This window comes from Acomys russatus, chromosome 13 (assembly GCF_903995435.1).
Source record: "Acomys russatus chromosome 13, mAcoRus1.1, whole genome shotgun sequence".
Lineage (NCBI taxonomy): Eukaryota > Metazoa > Chordata > Mammalia > Rodentia > Muridae > Acomys > Acomys russatus.
This window is the reverse complement of record NC_067149.1, coordinates 10306904-10314824: the sequence shown is the minus strand read 5'-3', so window position 1 is coordinate 10314824 and position 7921 is coordinate 10306904. Positions and strand designations below refer to the sequence as shown.

Below are 7921 nucleotides of genomic sequence, written 5' to 3'. Positions count from 1 at the left end.
GTGTTGGCCTGTTCCTCATTTTTGTTAGAGACTGTTTTCAGCTAACAATGTTTCAAATTATGATGCTTTGATTTTTAGAAATGGCATGTGAGTTATATGCGTTCAGTAGACATAAGTGGAATTTTGACCTTTTCATGATTTTTTCTATGTCATGTGACATGCTCTTGCATTGTTGGACAGCATCAGGGAGCTGCAAAAGACAGAGGGAGCTAAGCACAATTTATCACATGTTGTGTTGATATGTTGTGGTCCTTACTAATTTAGACAAATCTGGAAAGCCCTAGCCCATGGTAGATGGCTCTATTCCCTAGGTCAGGAATCCTGAACTGAACAAGAGTAAAAACAAAAACAAAAACAAAAACAAGCTGAGTATAAGCAAGCAAGAAATATGCACGCATACATTCATTTCTTTCTGCTCCTGGCTAATGATGGGGTATGACCAGCGTCTTTCAGGGGTATGACCAGCGTCTTTCAGGAGTATGACCAGCAGCTTTCAGTTCCTGCTACATTTGAATTACCTGCTCTATAACCTGGAATTGTGAGCCAAATAAACCTTTCTCCCCTATGCTGTCTAAGTCAGATACTTTATCAAAGCAAGAGGAATGAAAGCAGGGCAATGGCTTAGTATATGTGAAGTAAAATCCAAATGCAGTATCACTTACTTAAGGCAACATCACAGCTTTAAAAAGCAACTCTCAAATCATTGAAATAGTCTATGTAAAGGAAATTGGACACATGGGGAGGTAAAAAGTTAAACTAGAGCTTTATGTATTTTACTAAACATCAGACATAGTTGTTTCTGTAAGTTGTATACCTTTCCAAAAGTGGATTTTATTTTATTGTATATTGTGCCTATATATGTGTGTCTAAGTGAGTGTTTATGTGTAAGGACAGTACTTGCTAAGTCAGAAGAAGGCGTCAGAGCACCTGAATCTGGAGTCAAAGGTAATTGTGAGTGGCCCCAAATGGACACTGTGAACCCAACTTTCTTCAGAGCAGTAAGCACTCTGAGCCACTGAGCAGTATTCCCAGCCCTAACTTCTGTAGCCTTAAGGAAACTTTTTAAATGCAGCATGAACTTAAAAATAAAGTGTAAATATGCACTCAATCCATCATACTCTGTCTAGAGCTTTTACATAGATATATAGGATTTGGATTTTGTTTTTGACACCCCAGTCTCTTTTGGCATATATATTATCTTTCCCATGAGCCTCAGGGAGGACTTTCTAAAGCCAGCAAAGTGAAAATGTGTGAAATCAAAATATATCTTAATGTAAAGAGGAAAAAAAAAAAAAAAAAAAAAACAGGGCCAGAGTTTAATTGCTTTCAGATTGAGTGTTTCATTCGGCCATTGCTTACTACTGAGAAACTGATTTGAAGAGCTTAGAACAGAGCAACTTGTATTATTAAAGATTTGGAAAAACTCCAAGAAAGCACTGGGCAAAGGCTGACTTACTTTAATTAGGATTGAGTTGTCTTCTTATTCTTTCAAGTTGAATCTCAAATCCTCTTCACATTTCATCTTAGTTCACTTTCCCTGGATGAAAGTCTACATTAACAGCAGAGACCATTGACCTAGAGTTTACAATTAAAAAAAAACATTTTTAAAATATGAGTTCTGCTAAAAAGCCAGTGATACACAGACATACATTGTTTTATGCTCTCCTCCTGTGGAGAACTTGAAAGGTATTTAATTTGTTACGCTTTCAACTCGGGAGGAGAGGGCATAATACAATTGTGCTATGATTTCCTGTTTTGGTGACCCCAAATCAATGGCAGAAATTTCACTCACATAAGTTGCCTATGTAGCTAGAGAAAGAAGGGCTTATGTAGATTATTTTTAGATATCTAGACCTCAAAAACTATATTGCATTGTATGTTTAAATCAGAAAAATACCCAGCAGGTAGCATTATTTTATTATTAAAGAGACAGCATGTTCAACATCTGGCAGCAACAATGAGCAGAAGAATCTTATCATGCCCTGGACTGCTGCTTCTTGCTTTCAGCCTTAGTCATTCTCATTAAAAAAAAAAAAAAAAAAGTCTGGAAACATACTAAGCAAGGTAACCCAGAATCAAAACAGAAATACTTTGTGTTCATGTTCTCTGGCACAGACAGATCACACATATGTGTGTATATAAGTGGGGCTGACTATATGTATAGGCTATGAGACTAGAAAGGAGGCTGTGAGAGGGGAGAGAGGGGGAGAAGGGTATTGGAGACTGTGGGGAGGGTAACAGAATACATGTAATACCAAAGTAGAAAATGGGATGTCTGCTGCTTTGAGGGGACACAGGGAAGAACTGACACCACAAATTTTTTCTGAAAATGTCATAATGAACTCTATTTTTTTTTCTAGTTAAAATTAAAACACAGGGCAGGAATGTGGCTCATCATGCAAAGGAATTTGGCACTAAGTTTAGTGACCTGAATTTAATCCTCAAGATGGATATGGTAGAAGGAAAGAACTTTTCTCTGCCTTTCATATGTGCATTCTGACACTTGAAACACACATGCAGACACACACACACATTCACACACATACTCACATACAAAAACACATATACATAAACAATGATATGCACATACCCAAATATGCATATACACATGCAGAGGATTAATGAGTAACCTTAAAATAAACTGCACATGATTTTTGTAAATTGGGTGTGAATATACCTCTAGAAGGGCAATAGAATAGAACAGAGGAAAATTATAGAGCCTGACTTTGCCAGGTTGTGTATTGACAGAAAAGTGTCAATGGTATGAGAGATTAACTTAACTGTTGGTGCATTTTTAAGCTTTTAGCGAGTCCAGACTCCTTGAAAATTAACTTAATGCTAATTGCCCCTGTTTCCAGACTTTCAGTAATCATCAATGTAGACTGTTTCCATAGTCTTGTGTAGTTTTTATTTTAGTTATTTTAAAATAATTTCAATGTGTGTTAATTAAACATAATGAGCTCTATACTGACATTTTATTTTTTGTAGTATATAATACAATATACAATATATTATAAAATAATGGTTAAGTAATAAAGTAATTAAATTAAGTGATTTACACAATTCTTTATTATTACTATTACATGTTTGTGTCTCTGTACGTGAATGTACATTGATATGTAACCTCCTGTGTTTGCTTAGTGTTGCTTATATGATTAACATTTTATGGTTGACCACTTTGGATTGGATAACCCTTGGGGTGATCATTTCTGGGGAAGACTAGATCTCTCTCCCTCTGCAGTTTCTATGGGCTCCATGTGATTTCTCCCATCTGCATTAGCACGCCAACTGGCATTGCTGTACTGCTCAGGTCTTGTTCATAGGCCTGACCTTGATGAGCTCTCACAAGGCAACACGGCTGATCTCAAGGAGATGGTGAAAGTTTGCCCTTAAGGACTGTGCCTCACACCAGAAGTCAAATGTGACCGTACCTAGGAATTTTGTTTCTGTTACACCAGGCACTTCAGTTTCTCTTCATATGTCTCATATGTCTTCTACCAACTCAACATGTGACTTTTTTTTTTCAATTTGAGGAGTGCTTATTAAGCGCCTACTGTGTACCAGGGTTATGCTGTACAGAAAAAATGAGAGGCAAAAACCACATGTCTGACCTGAAAATCCTTAGAATATTAGAACTAGAGAAAAAAGAAAGTCTACGTCTTTTCCTCTCAATCCAGAAGAACTAACACAAACAAGCATTTTTTAAATTGTGACAGACAGATGTCATTTACACAGTTCTACAGAACAGTCTGTCTGGAGTCATCTGCAAATACCTGAATGTCATCTCCTGTACTCTAGGTGGGTGCCCCACCCTGTGTCCATGTGGCTGCTAGCAGGCCAAGCCAGGCATCCATCTGAATGCCTCTGCAACTACACTATGCTTAGAACAGATCAGATAAGTCATAGAGACAAAAAGAAGTTGCCTTATTAGTTATTCTGACATTTTCGTACATGTGGATCATATTCAATCCCATCACCCGCTCATGCCCCCTTGCAGTCTGGCTGATCCTTTTCTTCCCTGGTCTTTTTTTTTTTTTGGCCCCGTGCATTTTATTGGGGATGCTTAAAAGAGAATGGGCGAAGCATTACTGGAACACTACTAGTTTTACCACACTAAAAACCATGGCACTCCCTCTTACACATTAACTCTTTATAGATCTTCAAGGCAGAGTGAGGTCTCGTCAACCACCTCCCCCCACAAGATGTTCATGTACCTAATCTTGGGCTGCTGTGAGTTCAAGTGGGCTATGTCATACCCGCACCCCTTCGTCGGGCTCATATATTCTTTGTAACAACTTCGGTGATGTTTTCTGAGCCTTGACAGGGGTGGAGGAGATTAACCATATACGGATGAACATTCAACTGTCAATGTACCCATGCTGCTTTGAGAATCTCTGTCCCAAATGACGTGATCTAAGTATTCGGTTTTCTTTTTTTTTTTCCAGTTAAGTAGAGTTTTTATATTTCTTTTTTTAAATTTTATTCACTTTACATCCCAATCTTAGACCTCTTCCTCATCTCCTCCTGGTCCCACCCTCACTTCTTCTTCTCCCCTATGCCTCTCCCCTAGTTTTCAGAGAGGGGGAGCCCTTCTCCTATACCAACTGACCCCAGTATATCAAGTCTCATCAGGATGCCTGCATCCTCTTCCTTTGTGGCCTAGTAAGGCATGCCACCAAGAGAAAGTGGTGAAAGAACAGGAAATAGAGTCCATGGCAAAGACAGCCCTTGCTCCCCTTACTAGGAGACCCATATGGATACTGGGCTGCCCGTTGACTACATCTGAGCAGAGACTAGGTAAAATTAGCCCAGGTGACTGGCACATTATCTTTAAATGGGAGATAAGGAATTATAACTCATTAGGTACACTTATTTTTACATGATTTATTGGTTCTTAGTGTTCCACGTCATGCACCCCAGTCCCACTCATATCTTCCTCCCCTCATACTCTTCCTCCACCCTTGCAAACGCACACAATAGAAAGAAAAAAATAAGCTACTCGTAGAAGCGTTAATGTGCCACAGTGTGTCCCACAGTTTAAACTTTTGTTTATACTTCTTTGCTTGTAAATGTTCATTGCAGTGACTTATTGGTCTGGTATGAGGCCTCTGGCTTTTGCAACTCTATCAATACTGGACCCTCACTGGGATGCCTCTCAGATATCCTGTTGTTACCTGTTTCATGGAGATCCTGCAGTTTTCGGATGTGTAGGACCAACATCTAGTAGCTCACTCTTAAGTTGGATGTTGTGATGGGCCAATTCAAAGCCCTGGTCTGGGACTGAGAGGTACCCAAGCTGTTCAGCCCACCAGCTCTCCTGATCTCATGCCCTCAGGTATGGTTGACCTGAAACCCCTACACCCATATCTAGATTTATTTTGCTGCCCACTCTCCCCAGTGTAAGGAACGTGGCAAATTCTCCCACTCTCATGACCACCAGGCTAGCTCTCCCAGCTGCTATAGGTGGCGAGGAACTAGGGGGTGGAGGAACGCATCTCTCTCCCATATATCCTGTCACAGGGAAGAAAAGTTGCAAGGCCAGCTCTCCCATGTCCCAGCCATCAGTTTCAGCTCTAATGTGATGACAAGGTGAGTGCTGCAACAGGTGAGGGGCAGGGACAGATCTCCTGTTCTCATGACCCAATCAGGGACAGCTGTGCCATCTGGTATAGGTGACAAGAGCAAGACAGGGGGGAGGGGGATGGATCCTCACTGATGCCACTTTACAGCAGAAAAAAAGCCAGGGCTGGCTCCCCCAGTCTCACACCCTCAAGGGCTGGCTCATTCACAACACCCAAGTCTAGGGACAGATCTACTATCCTACCCAGGTGAAGTAGAAGGCCTACTCTCTCTAGTGCTACAATAAGTGAGAAACAGGGACAGCTCTCCCTCTCTCATGACCTCACGGCCAGGTCTCCTGTCTGTTGTAGGTGGCAAGACATGAGACATAGAGGGCATCTTTCCATTGCCCGTGCCACCATACAAGGGACAAATGGTATTACCAATTCTCCTATCCTCATATCCTCATGGCCAGCTCACCTGCAAGTCCAGCAATATGCTGAGCTGCTCTCCAGAGTCCTGAAGCTGGCTAGGGTCAGGGTGAGCTCTTCTGCTATCACATCCTGAGGGCCAGCTCTCCCATGATACCCAGGTGAGTGGAGTGTCCAGATATTAATAGCCTTTGCATATTAACATATCCCCAGTTAACAGCCAAGACCAGGGACATCCATATGGCCTTTGGTACAGTGCCACAGAACCAAAAATGGCCAATGGCAGCACAGGGCAGAACCCCACCATGGTCCTAGGTGGTATCACCAACTACTCACATCAGGCTGTTTCTTATTACCCTTTGGTCTCCAGCTTTGCCTTCATTATGCCTATATTATTCTCTTTCTCTTTCTCTTCCATTTCTCCACCACTTACTTGCTCCTCTTAGGGATGCCCAAGGTCTCTTAGTGTCTAGGGTCATCTCAGGAGTGCTATGCTCCACTGGTGCGTTATGGTACAAGGCAGGGGTCATCTCAGGCTAGCTCTCTGTCCTGGCCCCATGGCACCAGTTTGGTGCTCATCTCAGGCTAACTCCTTGCCTGAACCCACCTGAAATGACCCCATGAGAAGGTAGTCTGTCTTGGACTCACTCCTGCCCAAGGCCCCCGGTCTTCCATTCTCTCCCCACCCTGGGAGCCTGGCCTGGCCTGCATAGCACAGAAACTGGTAGTGACTCCGGCTTCTTTTTTCTCAGGGAATGGTAGGCTACTAATCATTCACGTATTCACAGGTCAGAACACTGAGCATAGTCATAGCCTGTCTCCTCTCTGCCACCTATTTATGCACACATGACACAACAGCCACACCAACATTCTTTTTGACTAAGAAACAGGATGGACACTTCCAATCTCTTCATTCAAGCATGGGTTATTTTTACTTATTGTACTTTAATTACTGTTATTTTTCAGTGACAAACTGTTCAGAAGAAGCCAGAAAAACCACACACACACACACACACACACACACACACACACACACACACACACACACACACATACTCAATCCATTCAATTCAGGCATATATATTTAATTTAGTTTAAAGGGAAAAAAAAGTAGGAGCTGAAGAGATTGCTTAGGGGTTCAGAGTATTTGCTGATATCGCAGAAGACTGGCATTCAGTTCCCAATCCTTACAGCAACCTGTAATTCTAGCTCCAGTGGATCTAATGGCCTTTTTGACCAACATGAGTACCTGAACTGAAGTTGACATATATGCACACAAACAAACACACAAATGTTCATAGATAAATAAACTTTTAAATATTTTTAACAGGGAAAAAAAGAAATGTTTCCCATAGAGTCTTCTATTTATACAAAACCACTCATTGATTCACTACATAATTTGGGGAGGCAGGTATTAACTAATTTTCATTAAACTCTTGGGTGAGAATTAAGCCTTTTCTGTTTCAACTATATTCTTGTCAGGAATTAGTAAAATGAAAATATCAATTAAAAACTAGAGAAACAAGATTAAAGAGGGGATATATACTACCAATAATTATTGGCAGGAATTAGAATGCTAAAACTGCATTTACTAAGAATCACTAGATATGAGTGAGACTACTATGGGACACATCAGTCAGAACATCCTAAATATGCTAAAATATAGTACTCTGAAGACAATACTCCATGTCTCATCCTGAAGGAAGCTCTCAAGTGTCTCCCCAAGACTATTTGGAATTAAATGGATGGGTGCCCTTGGCTGAAGGAAGTATGTGCCCATATGCTTGTGCACACAGATACACAAGCATGTGTGTGTGAGCACGCACACACACACACGTCAGTAAAACATTACTTTGAAGAATCTGAGTCCCTGAACAGAGAGAGGGATGAAAAAGCATGAAGATGTTGGTAGTGCAGTCCTTTACTGTCAT

General features: G+C 41.1%; 1 non-coding gene across 1 annotated transcript; it reads right to left on the bottom strand.

Moving 5' to 3' along the window:
- Positions 1-6744: 6744 nt before the first annotated feature.
- LOC127197787 (small nucleolar RNA SNORA17) lies at positions 6745-6881 on the bottom strand. Its single transcript, XR_007831752.1, has one exon. It is a non-coding gene; the product is annotated as a small nucleolar RNA SNORA17 (small nucleolar RNA).
- Positions 6882-7921: the final 1040 nt, after the last annotated feature.